Source organism: Lepus europaeus, chromosome X (assembly GCF_033115175.1).
Source record: "Lepus europaeus isolate LE1 chromosome X, mLepTim1.pri, whole genome shotgun sequence".
Classification (NCBI taxonomy): Eukaryota; Metazoa; Chordata; class Mammalia; order Lagomorpha; family Leporidae; genus Lepus; species Lepus europaeus.
Genome location: NC_084850.1, coordinates 42,231,840 through 42,250,547, shown reverse-complemented (window position 1 = coordinate 42,250,547; position 18,708 = coordinate 42,231,840). Strand labels below are relative to the sequence as shown.

The 18,708-nt window shown below is 41.8% G+C and overlaps 1 protein-coding gene and 1 pseudogene across 2 annotated transcripts in view; one reads left to right on the top strand and one right to left on the bottom strand.

The window, feature by feature from the left end:
* Positions 1 to 18,708, top strand: part of SYTL4 (synaptotagmin like 4) — a 58,393-nt gene that overhangs the window by 7,452 nt on the left and 32,233 nt on the right. The window lies entirely within an intron of this gene.
* Positions 1 to 18,708, bottom strand: part of LOC133752570 (origin recognition complex subunit 6-like) — a 55,612-nt pseudogene that overhangs the window by 34,320 nt on the left and 2,584 nt on the right.

Here is an 18,708-nt window from a genome sequence, read left to right as displayed (position 1 = left end):
AATGAATTCATGCACATGAAGGATTTTTATAAACTATGGAAAATGCATATTTTAGAAAAAAAAACATACATGGCTTCCATTTTTTTGCATCAAAAAATAACCTTATCTTTTAATTCCATTTACCACAAACTTTTTTTTATTTTTTATTTCATAAATGTGAATTTACAAAGTGCAACTTTTGTATTGTTGTGGCTTCCCCCCCAACCTCCCTCCCTCCCATGGCCCTCCCCTCTCCCTCTCCCTCTCCCTCTCCCATCCCGCCCTTTATTGAGTTTCATTTTCAATTACCTTCATATACTGAAGATCAACTTAGTATATACTAAGCAAGGATTTTAACAGGCTGCACTCACACAACCGCACAAGGTATAGGGTACTGTTCGACTAGTAGTGTTTTTAAGTTTCATAGGACAGAGATCCTACGTGGGGAGCATGTACCCAGTGACTCCCGTTGTTGATTTAACAATTGGCACTCTTATTTATGACGTCCGCAATCACCCAAGACTCTTGCTATGAGCTCTCTAGGCTATGGAAGTCCCTTGAGTTCACTGACTCTGAACTTGTTCAGTCAAGGCCGTGTCACAGTAGAGGTTCCTTCCTCCCTTCAGAGAAAGGCGCCTCTCTCCTTGATGGCCTGTTCCTTCTGCTGGGGTCTTGTTCACCAGGGCCTTTCATTTAGATTGTTTTTTGCCACCGTGTCATGGCTTTCCATGCCTGTGAGACTCTCATGGACCTTTTAGCCAGATCCGAATGCCCCAAGGGTTGATTCTGAGGCAGGAGTGCTGTTTTGGGCATTTGCCATTCTATGAGTCTGCTGTGTGTCCTGCTTCCTCCGCAGGATCATTCTCTCCCTTTTAATTCTATCCTTCATTATTTGCTTACGCAAATTTGTGAAATCTCTTCGACACATACCCTATCTTTTTGATCGGTTGTGTATTTATACTTATCACTTTACCAAGTGCGCTGGCATTGGTACCTGCCTCCTTGGTAAGATTGAGTTGAAATCCCCTGGCACATTTCTAGTTCCACCATTGGAGGTAAGTCCGAGTGAGCATGTGCCAACCTATATATCTCCTCCCTCTCTTATTCCCACTCCCATGTTTAACAGAGATCACTTTTCTGTTAATTTTAAACGCCCAAGAATGATTGTGCATTGATTACAGAGTTCAACCTGTGGTCTTATGTAGAACAAACAGAGCAACAACACCACCACCACCACCAACAAAAATACTAAAAGGAATAAAATAGTAAGTTGTTCCTCAACAGTCTAGACAAGGGCTACCACAAACTTTTTAAAGTACCATTGCGGTCTCAACTATACTTCCATAAAGTTGGAGAAAAATGAACCAAAAAAGTAATAAGAGACAGGGCCGGCACTGTGGTGTAGCTGGTACAGCTGCTGCCTGCAGGGCCAGCATCCCATATGGGTGCTGGTTCGAGTCTGGCTGTTCCACTTCCTATCCCGTTCTGTGCTATGGCCTGGGAAAGCAGTAGAAGATGGCTCAAGTCCTTGGGCCCTTGCACCTGTGTGGGAGACCCGAAAGAAGCTCCTGGCTCCTGGCTCCTGGCTCCTGGCTCCTAGCTTTGAATTGGCACAGCTCCAGCTGTTGTGGCCATCTGGGGAGTGAACCAGCAGATGCAGACCTTTCTCTCTCTCTCTCTCTATCTCTCTCTCTCTTTCTTTCTCTCTCTCTCTCTGCCTCTGCTTCTCTGTAACTCTGCCTTTCAAATAAATAAATAAATAAATCTTTAAAAAATAATAAGAGGCTTGGATAACTTGAATTTGTGTCTGCCTCAAGTCACAGACCTTGGTATCCATTCTCCCCAGCAGTTCTCTTCAGCCCATGTATAGAAACAGAGTGTGAATGTTCTAGTTTGGGGGATTTTTCTTGGGGGGCTGTGACAGAGATATGAGAGGGTAGGATGTTTTTGGTTCTGTCAGAAGAGTAGTTGAAATTAGGGACTATTGTGGCTTTCATATTTGTGATTAAACCTACCTTAAACTTGAATCTGTGTCAGTTTTAAGAGATGGAGAAATTTCATGCTATCTATGCTGTTTCTATTTTTTAAAAAAGATTTATTTATTTGAAAGGGAGAAGAGAGGAGGGAGAGGGATAGGGAGGATGGAGAGGGGGAGAAGGAAGGAAGGAGGGAGGGAGGGATGGAGGGAAAGAGAGGGAGAGAGAGAGATTTTCCATCTGCTGGTTAACTCCCCACAATGGCTGCAATAGCCAGGGCTGGGCCAGGTAGGAGCCAGGAGCTCCATCTGGGTTTTCCACATAGGTGCCAAGGGTCCAGACATTTGGGCCATCTTCCACTGCCTTTCCAGGCACATTAGCCAGATGCTGGATGGGAAGTAGAGCAACCAGGACTCAAACAAAACCAGCACTCCAATATGGGATGCTGACGTCACAAGTGGTGGCTTAACCTGCTGCCCCACACCAGCCACTGAAGTGCAATTTTCTAGGTATCAAACTGTCACATTGCTTTCTAACAGGTTTTGCCAGTTTACATTTTACCAACAAAGAATAAGAGCATCTCTTACATCCTCTTTTTAAAAAGTGAATGTTATTTTTCTAAAATTTGGCTGATTCAATAAGCAAACATAAAAACTCTTTATTGCCAGTAAGCATGAAAATTGTTTTCTCATATGTATTGGCCATTTAATTCTCCTCCTTTAAGAGTGATCTGTTCATGGTCTCTATTGGATACTAATCTAACCTTGTTTTGAGTAGGTCTCTCTTTCCATGTTTGAAACCATTAACCACATTTTTCTCCCACCTCCCTTTGCTCTGGAGAACCTAAAAAGTTTTTTGCAAGTCCCTATGACCATTCCTATTTGGTTTCCTTTAAACTTCTTTTTTACCTAGTTTGGAAATATTGGTGTGTTCAGGAATATAACTATATGTTTATTACTTGTCACAATAAAATTAACATATAAGTCTTCTATTCTCTGCTTATCTCATTTCCCAGAAGTAACAATCTTAAATTTATATCTCTTTCCAGACATTTTTCCATGCTTGTATAAGATATTTCCATCCATCCATCTATCCATCCAATCTGTTTACACTTACATGTAAAAAAGTAAGTGGAATCATGTTTTGCAGGGTATTTTTGTTTACTTGATATGCTATGGCAAGCTGTCAGTCCCAGTATATCTAGAACTACCTCTCTATATTTTTTAAAAGATTTATTTATTTATTTATTTGAAAGAGTTATACAGAGAAAGGAGAGGCAGAGAGAGAGAGATCCTCCATCCACCGGTTCACTCCCCAGATGGCCACAACGGCAGGAGCTGCGCTGATCCAAAGCCAAGAGCCAGGAGCCTCCTCCAGGTCTCCCACGCAGGTGCAGGGGCCCAAGGACTTGGGCCATCTTCCACTGCTTTCCAAGGCCACAGCAGAGAACCAGATCAGAAGTGGGGCAGCCAGGTCTCGAACCTGCGCCCATATGGGATGCTGGCGCCTCAGGCCAGGACATTAAACCGCTGCGCCACAGCGCCAGCCCCCACTCTATATATTTTTTAAATGTTTATTTATTTATTTGAAATTCAGAGTTACACAGAGGAGAGGCAGATAGAGAGGTCTTCCATCTGCTAGTTCACTCCCCAGTTGGCTGCAATGGCTGGAGCTGCACTGATCAGAAATCAGGAGCCAGGAGCCTCCTCCAGATCTTCCATGCGGATGCAGGGGCCCAAGGACTTGGGACATCTTCCACTGCTTTCCCAGGCAACAGCAGAGAGCTGGATCAGAAATGGAGCAGCTGGGACTCGAACCGGTGTGCAAATGGGACGCCGGCAGTGCAGGCAGTGGCTTTACTCGCTATGCCACAGCGCCGGCCCCGAACTGTCTCTATATATTTTTTAAAAAAATTTATTTCTTTGAGACATAGAGTTACAGAGAGAAAGAGAGTGAGAAAGTTCTTCCATCTACTGGTTCATTCCCCAAATGGCCACAGATCTGAAGCCAGAGCCAGGAGCTTCTTCTGGGTCTCCCATACTGGTGCAAGGGCCCAAGCACTTGGCACATTAGCAGGGAGCTAGATCAGTAAAGGAGCAGCCGGGACAAGAACCAGTGACCATATGGGATGCTGGCGCTGCAGGCGGAGACTTAGCCTACTATGCCACAACGCTGGCCCCCAATATTTTTAACAGTAACACACTATTCCATTATGTGTATAGACCATTAACTAATCCATTTCCTGTTGCTGTGTTCTTTAATTTCTTTTTGCTTTTTCAGACATTGAGCATATTCATGATACATATTTGTGAATCTACTTAAATATCAGTAGAATAAATTTTTCAAGATGGAATCAGTCCATCAATAAGTGGTCTGTGGTGCTAAAGACTCAGAGAGATCTGGGAAGATAAAGAACAAGAACTGCCCTTTGGATTTAGGAGGTTCTTGGTGACCTTAGAGTGATTTAAGGGGATTGTGGGGCAGAAAGCTACACTATGCTAGATTGAGAAATGATTGGGGTGATGATGAAGTGAGGGAAGTGAATATGGAGAACTCCTTAGATAAGAGCAGAGAAAGAGTAGTATCCAGAGAGGGGTTGAAATCCAGGGAATATTTTATTTCAGGAGGGACTTCAGTGTCTTTAAAAACTGATAGGAAGGAGAGGATACTTGACAGAGCACAGGCCGTATAGGGCAGAGTCCTTATGCCGGATGGGAGAGGATCCAGATGAGGTAGAGAGTTATCCTGAATAGGTATGGATGAAAATGGGTTTATAGATTTAGCAGGAGGAACATGTCTGATGTCATGTATATTTCTCTGGTATATGAGGTAAGGCCAGCCTCTAAGGCCAGGTTTGGATAGGATAAGGTTTAGGTTGGATATTTGAGGTATTTCAAAAAGATTTAAAGAGGTGTTGTGGAGAACAGGAGAGCAAGCTAGGATCAGGGAAGCATAGTTGCAGTGCCAGGCAGTGTTGTAGTAAGCTTAATGACCAAGAATTCATATGGATAATCATCTACCAGAATGTGATTTTCTTTCTCTAGTAGATCTCATAAGTCCTCCTGCAGGTATAAAGCACAAGAGTTGGGCTTAGAAGGGTTACATTTTAAATCAGATATTTGCAATTAAATTACGTCTTGTGGAGGATATTGAGAAGAATCCAGTTGAAATAATACAATCCAACTGTCTAGGAAAGCAGTGAACACAGAAAGCAAATGACAGGGTGAAAGTAGAAGGGTCTACTGGAAGCCCACTTACCACTCATGAGATCAGAAACTAGATATGCAGCTGGGGAGGTCATTGAGTAAACAGGCTGGAGGGATGGGAAGTTGTGGTCAGAAAGGAGAAGTGAATGAATGATCTCAAAGGTGAAGTCCTGGATGATTAAGTCCTTAGGCTTGAATGAATATGATTCATAATATTCTTCATGTCAGCTTATTCATTCAACAAATATATATTGTATGCATGTTATAGGCCAGGCAGCATTTTAGGCACTGAAGTTTTAGAGATGAGCGAAAAAAAAAATCCTCTTGTCATACATCTGACAATCTAGTGGGGAAGGTTATATATTTTTATAAAATAAAAGAGCATCTTCATTGATATGCTGATTCCTACTTATGTCGTTCTATTTAGAAATAATAATACTTCCACGATCAAATATTTACTTATATGGTGCTAGGGAAGTCCCTCTAGATGTTTTGCGTACTTTGCTTTTTTTTTTTTTAAGATTTATTTATTTTTTTGAAAGTCAGAGTTACACAGAGAGAGGAGAGGCAGAGAGAGAGAGAGAAAGGTCTTCCATCTGCTGGTTCACTCCCCAGATGGCCACAACAGCCAGAGCTGCACCGATCTGAAGCCAGGAGCCAGGAGCTTCCTCTGGCTGAGCCAGAGGTGCAGGGGCAGGAGCCCAAAGACTTGGGCCATCTTCTACTGCTTTCCCAGACCTAGCAGAGAGCTGGATCAGAAGTGGAGCAGCCAGGACTAGAACCAGCACCCATATGGGATGCTGACTGTAGGCGGTGGCTTTGCCCACTACGCTACAGCGCTGGCCCCAAGTACTTTGCTTTTTTTTAAAAAAAATATTTATCTTATTTCAAAGGCAGAGTTACAGAGAGACAGACAGAGAGAGAGCGCCATCTTCTATCCACTGGTTCACTCCCCAAATGGCCACAATGGCTGGGGCTGGGCCAGGCTGAATCCAGGAGCCAGGAACTTCATCCAGGTCTCTCATGTAGGTGGCAGGAGCTCAAGTACATGAACCATCTTTCACTTCTTTCCCAGGTGCATCAGCAGGGAGCTGGATCAGAAGTGGAACAGCTGGGACTCGAACCTGTGCCTATATGGGATGCCAGTGTCTCAGGGAACCGCTCAGCCCACAATGCCACAATGCTGGGCTTGAGTACTTTGTTTTATGTTAAGTTATACTGAGTGAATTATGAGATTTCATACTCCTTTCCCCTTAGAACTTATTAAAATACTTTCATGAATTATGTCAGTGTTGAATATAAACTTAATACAGATCTAATTTGAACATTTTAGTGGCTTTAATGTTTTATATTCTTTTTAAAAATATTAGGACACTGCTTCTAGCTGTAGACCAGATGTTGATACTACATGTACTAATTTTGCTCTAGGGATTTGATGTAATGTGTAAAGTAATTATGGTTAAGCAGTTAGGGAAAGGGGGCTTGCAGGAAGTTACTATTTTAAATTGCCTTTTATATATATACTGATATATATTTATTATTTTATTTGAAGGAAAATAGCATTTAATGTCTCCTATGCCTTAAATAACACTTTAAAGTTATCTGCCACATATACAGCTCAATTTAAGTTCAACTACAGGTTATTTGATTGTGTTGAATGTTTCTGTGGCCATTGCTAGATCACAGCCTCCCTAAAATTAAAAAGAAACCAGATGCATGAAATCACGGTTATGTGTGAACCTGGGCCAGATTAGTCATGATACATCATGATTTCTCATTTAAGGGGACTGCATAGGTGATTTTTAGGTGACGTGGGCTGCAAGAAAGAGGCAGATGCTAGCTAGAGTTCAGTTTAGAAATCCCCACCATCTGTGGTCCTGGCAGGAGAAGAGGTCTTCTCTGCGGGGGGTGGTGCTTTATCAAAGCTTGTTGACTTAGGAGAGGTAATGGTGTTCTGTGTGGTAATGAGGTTTATTGAAAAACAACACCAGACTGGCTCTCAGAAGAGTTTTGAAAAATGTTTTATGCATATAATAGACCAATGTTTGTAAAGCATTCCATTCTTTTAGTTGTGGATTTAAGCTTTTTCCCTGTTAGGGAAAGGGACCTTTACAAAGAAGAAGATAAACTGGCCATCCTTCATCCATCAACCTCATGGGACTCTTGTAGCCTGCATGGTTAATGTAAAAGGAAGATTCTCATTTAGATTTTGAAAGGTGGAAAGCCAAATGGGATTTGTCTTAATATATGTATTTCCTTGGTTGTCAGGTAGAGTGTTTGGACACTTGGTCTCACTTTTGTGATATTTTATACTTCCATGTACCACATTTCTGGAAATCTGCCTCTGTGATTATTGACCTTAAGATTCTTGGAATTGGTAAAGAGCAGGAAAAAAGTGTGAAATTATGAAAATAATTAAACCATATTTTTATGTATCCAAAACAACCATTCTGTAGGAGAAATGTATGAGGGAACTTTAAAAAGTTCATGGAGGGACTGGCGTTGTGGTGTAGCGGGATTTGCGTAAAGAGATGAGACATCAAGGCCTTTAACAGGAAGTTATCTTTTATTGTGATTATGATTATAATTATGATTATGCCTGCATAAGGCTCAATTGGATTCATATCCAAATGCCTGAACCTCGAACAAAGGGGTATTTCCTTATATATGGTTTTAGCTTCTTTGTCTCCCTTATATGGCTACATGCATACATTTGATTGGCTAGTCTAATGTTACATGGCAGCCACAGGAATTGATGCAATACTGTGCATTTATACATAGTTACTGATGATTTTTTTTTCTTACACACATACTGTCCAGCAAGCGTTAACACCATCGCTTGGTGCTAACAAGCAGGAACCCAAGCAGATAGTAACTTCACAGGCAAGCAGGTAACAACTGCATTTCATTCCTAGGACAGATTCCTCCCCTCCCCTCCCCTCCCCTCCCCTCCCCTCTCCTCTCCTCTCCTCGTTTCCCTTCTGACCTTGGGAAGGCCTCTACCATGGCTTTAATTCTGTTAGAAACAAGTTTAAAAGACAAACCCTCAGGGCCAGTGGCGCAGTAGGCTGTGCCTCCACCTGCAGCGCTGGCATCCCATATGGGCACTGGTTCTAGTCCCAGCTGCTCCTCCTCCAATCCAGCTCTCTGCTTATGGCCTGGGAAAGCAGTGAAAGATGGCCCAAGTGCTTGGACCCCTGCCCCCACATGGGAGATATGGGAGATCCATTGTGGCCATTTGGGGAGTGAACCAGCAGATGGAAGCCCTCTCTCTGTCTAACCCTCTCTCTGTCTGTGACTCTGCCTTTCAAATAAATAAATAAATCTTTTTATAAAAAAGTTAATGGAAAATGGGATGAAAAGTTATATTTATTTTGGCACAGAAGTTTTTGAAATCTGTGCGTAGTTTTTTCTTAACTGATATTTTTCATTAAGTTTTTAAACTGCCCTTGTATGTGTTAAGATATCCAGCTCCTGGCTGGCGCCATGGCTTAACAGGCTAATCCTCCGCCTTGCTGCGCTGGCACACCGGGTTCTAGTCCCGGTTGGGGTGCCGGATTCTATCCCAGTTGCCCCTCTTCCAGGCCAGCTCTCTGCTATGGCCCGGGAAGGCAGTGGAGGATGGCCCAAGTCCTTGGGCCCTGCACCCGCATGGGAGACCAGGAGAAGCACCTGGCTCCTGGCTTCGGATCAGCGAGATGCGCTGGCCACAGCAGCCATTGGAGGGTGAACCAACGGCAAAAAGGAAGACCTTTCTCTCTGTCTCTCTCTCTCTCACTATCCACTCTGCCTGTCAAAAAAAAAAAATTACAAAGATATCCAGCTCCTTTCTGGTACTTATTTTGGAGAAATATATATTGTTTTGAGTGGGAATTTCATTAAACCGTTTATCAATTTTTATGGAATTCAAAGGTAATCATGAGGATTCCATCCAGAAGAAGTTGTCTCCACAGTGATTCCAAGAGCCCAGTTATTCCCCTTTACTTTTCGCCATTTTGCTTCTGCAATCCTTTGGAACGAGATGTCCAAAGGATGAGGAGAATGGGTCCTTTCTTGTGTGAAGAGAAGAAGGTTGGGGGCTAGGAAAATAAACCAGAAAAGGACTCTCAATCGTTGACCTGTTCTTAGCTGAGTATTAAACTAAACAACCCGTCTCAAGTTCTTGAGGTTAAGATGTACCTTTTTCTAAATATTTCCATATAGGGCAAGATTGCTAGAATATGAAGAGACAGTATAGCATAATGAATAAGCTCAGAGTCTGGAGCTAGGCTGCCTGGGTCCCAAAATTAGACTCAGAGGGTGTGTGATCTTGAGCAACTTATTTGCTCCATCTCTGCCTTACTTTTCTCCTTTATAAAGTGGACATAATATGGTGCTTCTTTATAGTGTGATTGTGAAGAGCAAATAACTATCATATGTAAAAAGTGCTTAGAAAAGTGCTGACTCCGTAGTAAGCATTATAGAAGGGTTAGCTATCATCATCATCTTCACCTTCACTTTCATTCGTTTGTGGGTATTTTAAATGGAGCTAAATCTGCAAAATGCCTCAGCACATATAAACCCCACTTTTGTTGAAGAAGATTGTAAGGTACCATAAGCTTAGTGCAAAACACAAATCAGAAGCTTGTAAGGCCGGCGCCGCGCCTCAATAGGCTAATCCTCCGCCTTGTGGTGCCGGCACACCTGGTTCTAGTCCTGCTTGGGGCGCCGGATTCTGTCCCGGTTTTCCCTCTTCCAGGCCAGCTCTCTGCTTTGGCCAGGGAGTGCAGTGGAGGATGGCCCAAGTGCTTGGGCCCTGTACCCCATGGGAGACCAGGATAAGCACCTGGCTCCTGCCATCGGATCAGCACGTTGCAACGGCTGCAGTGCGCCAACCGCGGCGGCCATTGGAGGGTGAACCAATGGTAAAGGAAGACCTTTCTCTGTCTCTCTCTCTCTCACTGTCCAGTCTGCCTGTCAAAAAAAAAAAAACTTGTAAAATCGAGAGCTAATTACAAATTTATTATTGTTAGAAAAAAATAAAATACAGCTTTGCTACCATAAAGGTTTTGAGAATAGACCCAGTGAGCAACAGACATGCTTCATGGATGGGCTCATGGGGGTTAAGACCCCAGCTCACCACTGAGAAACCCCAGTTGCACTTTGGTTTGGGAGCTTTGATTCTGACTCCTCCACTTTGTCCCCATTCTTGTTTTTTGTCTTTTTGATCCTATTTTTTTTTAAATTATGCTCTTCTGTTATGTTTTATGTATCTTTGTAAGTCACTTTAAATCCTGTCTGGAACAGTGTATAAATAAATATCTTTTAAACTGATCGTATCTAATTACTAACATTGACTTAATATTTATGCTTGTCAGCCTACCTCCATGTGGAGAAGTGTGGCGACTTTCCATCTGGGCAAGAATACTGATTAGATTTCTCAAATTTCATAGAAAGATGTCAAAACAGCCATATGCTCATATATTTTTCCAAAGCATATGGTTAATAATTATGAAAACTAAACATCTACCAATACTGAGTTCTTCCTCTAGGCCAGGCACTATGCTCTGCCTTTTACTCATGCTACGCAGTTGAATCCTCGTAGCCCTAGGCAAGAAATCCGATTGTTAATCACCGTTTGTTTTTGCAGATGGAGAACTGAGATTCAAAAACTGCCCCAAGTTCATACAGCTAAAAAGTAACGAAGCTGCATTTTGAATCCGCGAAACCTGACCCCAGATCCAGTTTTCAATACCATTCTATGCTATTCTGTCTTTAATTAGAAATCTGGTGCATCAGAACTCCATGCCCTAATAGAAGAGGCTGTCCCTGTGTTATATGAGTAGAACACTCACAGGTCCTGAAGATTTTACCTTAAAGTTACGTCTTCACTGCGTCCCTCTGCATCTCCTGACCTTTCCTGTTAGCGCTTATCATCTTCCCCCGGGATTTATGCCACAGCCTCATCAAATCTGTATTGTGTTTAACTATCAGAATACTCTAACAAGTCCTTGCCTTACCTCAAACTTGTTGCTGGTTCCTTTTGTCACAAGCTAACTAGCCATGTTTCTGAGTATGGCATAGCAAGCTACTGCCTGCCCGACATGGTGTAATCCCTGCCTGCCTCTTCTACATCCTGCCTTAGCTTCTCTCTCAGCATCACTGCACTGCTTGCCCATAGCATGGTGCTGTATGCCTCCTGCTTTTTGTAAATGCTGTGCACTCTGCCTGGAAAGTGCTCTTTCTCCTGGTTCACTAACTGATGCACACTAATTGTAATCAGTTCATGTACTACTGCTGGATATCCTCTTTCTGGTTCCCTTTCTCCAAGCTGAATCAGATGCTTCTCCTTGGTAGTTTCATAATAACCCGTGTGTATATTTCTTTGCTTGCCATGTTCTTTTATGATTAACTACTTAAGTATCTCCTTCACTAGATGGTGAGCTCTTTGTGGGCATGGACTGCGTTTTATTTTATCCTTAAATAGCTAACACAGCACTTAGCACGTAGTAGACTCTTGTAACTAGTGGAGAATTCTGTAAATAGTGCAGAATTTAGAACTCCAGGCCAGGGAAAGAGGTAGGATTTTGAAGGCCTGAAACCATGCAAGCATTCAAAGATAACTTTACCACGATAGCACACTGAGATCTCACAGAGGAAACTCGGGGCCAGATACATTTTTGTTACTTAATCCAGGAGCCCAATGGGCCTGGGTATGTGTGTGGGGGGTGATTATAGGGGTTTGTATCCAAAAGGAACTGTGGAGCTTCTGAGAAGGCAGGCTTAGCAGCTTTGCAATTTGAGCTTACATTGAGATTGTTTTAGTAGTGTGGACTAGATATCTAAGATAACATTTTAATAAACATATTTATAGTTTTCTAGGAAAAGTACCCTAAAATTGAAAAGGAAAATTGATGCAATAACCAACACAGCATTACAGTGCAAACATTTTATTGACTGTAAGCAATATTGCATGCTCACTCAGATGTTACCAATAAGATGTTATCGTCTACTGTCTTTGTGCGTAGATGGCTGGATCCAGACAAGAGGGTTTCAGGAGGCCCTGCCTCCTGGGAAGCTTCCTTTCCTATGTGGAGGTTTATTTTTTCTTTAAATTCTGCAGACTCACCGCATAACCTGGACTTGATCTCAATTTTTCATGTTCTAAAACTAACTCTCTTTTGCCTTTAAGTTATAAAATAGCTGAAGTCTCCCCTCTCCCCGTGCCATGGGGAGGCTGCTGGATTTTGCGATCCTTTAGAGCTGTGTTTCTTCACTTGTGTTTTGGAAACCCACATGCATAATAGGTATTAATTCTGACAGTGCTTTAGATTGGCCTGCTTCAGATAGTGTCATTGTCTTAGTCACAAATACTACAGTCCACTTTGGAATGTGCCTTATGACAGCATGAATCCTTATTCATTGTGCTGCACAACTCATATCTCAGGGGAACTGCTTTACAATCATCAGAAGGATTTATTCCTTAAGATCGAAGTCGGCGAACTCAAAAGGCTTCCCATAGCCTTGGCAACTCATGACTAGAGCCTAGGGAGATTACTGACGCCATAAACAAGAGTGTCAAATTGTTAAGTCAACAACAGGAGTCACTATGTACCTACTTCTCATGTGGGATCTGTCCTTAATGTGTTGTCCAAATTGAAGTAATGCTATAACTAGTACTGAAACAGTATTTTTTTTTTATTTTTGACATGCAGAGTGGACAGTGAGAGAGAGAGAGATAGAGAGAAAGGTCTTCCTTTTGCCGTTGGTTCACCCTCCAATGGCCGCCGCGGTAGCGCGCTGCGGCCTGCGCACCGCGCTGTTCCGATGGCAGGAGCCAGGTGCTTCTCCTGGTCTCCCATGGGGTGCAGAGCCCAAACACTTGGGCTATCCTCCACTGCACTCCCTGGCCACAGCAGAGAGCTGGCCTGGAAGAGGGGCAACCGGGACAGGATCGGTGCCCCGACCGGGACTAGAACCCGGTGTGCCGGCGCCGCAAGGCGGAGGATTAGCCTGTTGAGCCACGGCGCCGGCCTGAAACAGTATTTTACACTTTGTGTTTCTGTGTGGGTGCAAAGTGATGAAATCTTTACTTAGTATATACTAAATCGATCTTCTGTATATAAAGATAATTGAAAATGAATCTTGATGTGAATGGAATGGGAGAGGGAGCGGGAGATGGGGGGGTGTGAGTGGGAGGGAAATTATGGGGGGGAAAGTCATTGTAATCCATAAACTATACTTCGGAAATTTAAAGAAGGATTTATTCCTTCCTAATTAACATGTCATTTCTTTATGCAAGAACAATCATGAAAACATACAGCACTTTGTAAGAACAATTTCCCTTGACCCTCCTTTAAGCAAAGGGTTTCCCAACTTTTTTTATCACTTACCCTATCACCCAAAATTTGATCGCCTTTGCAATATGCATATTTATTTATAAGCTATATGGTTATCACTATAATATATTAGAAACTATTCACAAAAAGTAGAAATTAGAGAGGATAATAGAGGAAATGAACACTATTAAAATTAATTTTAGTATTTATTGATGGGGCAGTAATCTTTGCTCTCATTTTGATAAGAGCCATGATGTTAAGTGTGTTTCACTTAAATAAAATTGTGATTTGTGCTACAGTTACTTAAGATTTGATTCCAGTTTATTTTTATATTTGATTTTAATGACATATCTCACAAAATACATAAATCTAAAAATGAAGGATGTGCATTGTTAGATGCATTTATTAAATAATCATACTCAGGATAGTTCCAGGTATCAATTAGCAAACATTTTGTTGCTGTTTCATCTTTCCTGCTCTGAGCATATTGTTTGTTAGTTTTATACATTTTTTAAAAGTTTTATTTATTTATTAGAAAGGCAGAGTTACAGGGGTAGAGGGAGATGGGGAGAGAGATCTTCCATCACTGGTTCACTCTCCAAATGGCCACAGCATCTGGAGCTGGGCTGATCAGAAGCCAGGAGCCTGTTCTGGGTCTCCCATGTGGGTGCAGAGTCCCAAGGACTTGAGCCATCTTCTGCTTTCTCAGTTGCATTAGCAGGGAGCTGGATCAGAAGTGGAGCATCTGGGACTCAAATCAGTGCCCATATGGGATGCTGGCACCACAGAGGGTAGCTTTACCTGTTACACCATGCTACACCACAGTGCTTTTTTTTTTTTTTTTTTTACATTTTTAACAGTTGCACGATGCTCTCTAAAATTTTTCATTTGGAGGAGTTGGATGGTAAAACATATCTTTTAGGCAACAAAATTGTATAATAATGGAAACATTTCAAATTTACTCTGTATTGCTTGTTGTCTATTTAAAAAATGCATGACATAAAATATTTTACTGTTTCAATTGAGTTAAAGTTTTCTAGTGCCTTCTAAGTATTCTGGAATTATAAAATTTATGATTACAAGTAGAAAGTTTACTTGCCTTTAAACATAAAATTTTACCAAACAATTTTGTTGAGATAAAATTGTTACACAATAAAATATATGTATTTCAAGAGTACAATTTAGTAAATGTTGACATCTGTATATATGCATGAAATCATTGCCAAAATCAAGATAGTAAACATGTCCATTACTTCCTGCTATGTTTTAAATGTATCTGCTAAAGTGCATGTGTTTGAAACTTAATCCTCAATATGACAGTGTTAGGACTTCAGGCCTAATGGGAGGTGTTGGGAGTGGGTTTGTTATAAAAACAAAATAGGCTCTCTTGCTCTCACTCTACATTGGGATGACACAGCAAGAAGCTTCTCTCTAGATGTGGCCCCTAAGTCTTGTAGTTCCTGGTCTCTAGAATCATAAGTCAAATCTCTGTTCTTTATCAGCTACCCAGTCTATGATATTTTGTTTTAGTAGTACAAAATAGACTAAGACACCTCAACAGTTTTCATGTACCATGTAATAATCCTTCCTTCTTTCCCTTCTCTGTACTCTTTTTTTTAAAAAAAGATTTTTATTTATTTATTTGACAGGTGGAGTTACAGACAGTGAGAGAGAGAGACAGAGGGAAAAAGGTCTTCCTCCCGTTGGTTCATTCCCCAAATGGCCGCAACAGCCGGCGCTGTGCTGATCCAAAGCCAGGAGCCAGGTGCTTTCTCCTGGTTTCCCATGTGGGTGTAGGGGCCCAAGCACTTTGGCCATCCTCCACCACCCTCCCGGGCCACAGCAGAGAGCTGGGCTGGAAGAGGAGCAGCCGGGACTAGAACCCGGCGCCCATATGGGATGCCGGCACTGCAGGCAGAGGATTAACCTAGCGCGCTACCGCGCTGGCCCCCCTTCTCTGTACTCTTGCCCCTCCCCTATCTTCTGGTAACCACTGTCTATTTTCTGATACTATAGATTGATTTGCATTTCCTAGAGTTTTGTACAAGTCAAATCATGCAATGTATGTTCTTTTTTTACCTGGCTTATTTCAGTCAGCATAATTATTTTACAATCCATCCATGTTGCTATGTATTCATTCCTTTCCATTGTGGAGTGGTATTCCATTTGTAGATATACCGCGATTTATTAGTTCACATGTTAATGAACACTTGGATTTTTTATAGGTCTTGCCTATTACAAATAATGCTTTTGTTAACATTCACATGCAATTCTTTGCATGGGCATATGCTTTTGCTTTTCTTGGGCAAATATGTAGAGGTGGAAAGGCTGAGTCATATAGAAAAGGTATGTTTAACTTTTGAAACTCCTAAGCCATTTTCTAGTGCAGTTGTACCATTTTACATTCCCACTATAGTTTATGAGAGTTCCAGTTGTTTCAGTGCCTGGTCAACATTTGGCACATTTTTAATTTTAGCTATTCTGATAAGTGTAAAGTGATATCTCATTGTGGTTTTAGTCTGCATTTCCCTAATGATTAATGCTGATGAACTTTTTTTCATGTGGTTATTTGCTATTTGTATAAGTTCTTTGGTGATATGTTTGTTAATATATTTTGCCCATTTAAAACTTTTTCTTTTTTAAGAGTTATTTATTTGAAAGTTAGAGTTGCACACAGAGAGAAGGAGAGGCAGAGAGAGGGCGGCGGGGGAGGGGGGAGGTAGGTCTTCCATCTGCTGGTTCACTCCCCAATTTGTCCGCAATGGCTGGAGCTGTGCCGATCCGGAGCCAGGAGCCAGGAGCTTCTTCCAGGTCTCCTATGTAGGTTCAGGGGCCCAAGGACTCAGGCCATCTTACACTGCTTTCCCAGGCCAAATCAGAGAGCTGGATCAGAAGTGGATCAGCTGAGTCTCAAACCGGCACCCGTATGGGATCCTGGCACTGCAGGTGGCAGCTTTACCTGCTACGTCACAGCGCTTAGCATGCACTGATGTGTCATTCACTGCATATTTGATGGAGATTGTCTGAGGGTCTCTGGAAGCTCTCTCAGGTACTCTGCCCTCTGAACTCCAGACACCAGAGTTTGCCTAGACTCTCAGCTCTGTCTCCTCAGCTTACCTGGCTCTGCCTAGATTCTTCCTTTTTGTGCCATGGCCTGGAAACTCTCAAACAGTAAGCTGGGAAATTTAAAGGGCTTACCTCATTTGTTTCTCATCTCTCAGAGATCATAGCTCTTTATTTCCCGATGTTCAATGTCTTCAAACGACTGTTTCATATATTTTGTCTGTTTTTGTTTTTGTTTTTGTTTCAGGAAGGGTAGAGATTCATTCCTTGTTATTCTATATGTTGTCCTCTTTTTCAAAAAAGATTTATTTATTTGAAAGGCAGAGTTCACAGAGCGAGAGAAGGAAAGAGAATCTTCCATCTGCTGGTTCACTCCCCAAATAGCCACAATGTCTGGAACCTGGGCTGTTCCAAAACCAGGAACCAGGAGCTTCATCTGGGTCTCCTACATGGGTGGCAGGGTCCCAAGGACTTGGGCTATCTTCTGCTGCCTTCTCAGGCACATTAGCAGGGGGCTGGATCGGATGTGGAGCAGCTGGGACTTGAACCAGTGCCTATATGGGATGCTGGCATTGTAGGCAATGGCTTTACCTGCTATACCACAGTGCTGGCCCCATGTCCACTGACATTTTTATCATCTCTAATTATCATGATCAATTATAATTTGTAGTCCAATTTCAGTTCTCATGTTTCAAGAATGTAAACACTACCACATTCTTTGTTTGATATACCTAAATTAATTCTAAATATGTATGATCAAAAATATACAGAATTCCGCATGCAGCAGTGTAGCTATTACATTACTGATCAGTTTCTGTGAAAAACATAGCACCATTTGCTTAATAAGAGGAGTTAGATTCAGGATTTTTTTGGTTGAACTTTTATATATCCTTTGAGTGTCTGGTTTACTTTTCATATTCAGTGAGGTATAAGTTTTACTGACATTGTCTATTGTCCTTAGCCCAAGCAGTAAAATACTTTTGTCATATCACTTTGGTGAGATGTGACTAGTAAATCATTAGAATTCTTTGCAAATGCATCACATAATTACTACCTATAAGATTAGAAGAATAATTTAATACTTGTTCTGCCTTTTAACCCTGAACATGGGTCAGTTTTGCAGAAATTCTGTCATGTATCAGGTTGTCAGCATAGTCCTGCCCTTCACATTTTAAATGGTGTCTAGACACAGTTTAACTCACAATTCATCTATATTCCTTAAAAGAAAATGAATGTCATTTTCTCAGACCACAGTAAAGTCTGAAAGCTTGAATACACATTACTAAAGTTAAAATAGCAAACACTTGGAGAGCATTATCTATATTTCCATTACTTTAAGTCCTTTACATATTCAAAAGACTCATTTAATCTTTATAAAATAAACTCTAAAGGTAGGTACAATTATTACCTTCATTTTACAAATGAGAAAATTGAGACACTGAGAGGTTTAGTAGCTTGTTCCAGGTAACACAGTAAAGGTAAATTGAGATTCAGATTCAAGCAGTTTGTCTCCACAGTCCAAACTTTTAACCACATCACACATACTGCCTCAGGGAAACATTTTTCTCTCAGTTCTGTTACCACTCTTCAGTTTCTGTGACCACAAGTTTAAATGTTTGTTTATTTTATTCGAAAAAGTTCAAGAGAGAGGGAAAAACAGGTCTTCCATCCACTGGCTCACTCCCCAAGTAGCCACAACAGCCAGGACTGAGTCAGGCCAAAACCAGGAGCTTCATCTCATCCAGGTCTCCCACATGAACTGCAGGGGCCCAAGGACTTGGGCCACTTTCTGCTGCTTTCCCCAGGCCATTAGCAGGGAACTAGATTGGAAGTAGAGCAGCTGGGACTTCAACTGATCCCCATGTGGGATGGCAGTGTCACAGGCAGGGGCTTTACCCACTAGGCCACAACACCAGCCCTTCTGTGGGCATAAGTTTAAACATATAAACACAAGTAGATTTCTGGGTGAAGGCATTAACTAAGCATTTATCAGACTCAACCTGTGTGTCGGACATTGCGCTAAGCTCCAGGGGGTATGAGGTTCAGTTATAGTACCTGCCCTCAAGGAGATCATATTTGGGAGAAATTTCTAGTTTGAACACAAGTATTATTATCTTCACATTTGGCAGAGAGAGGGGTACCAGTGTGCTCAACAAATTTAAGACA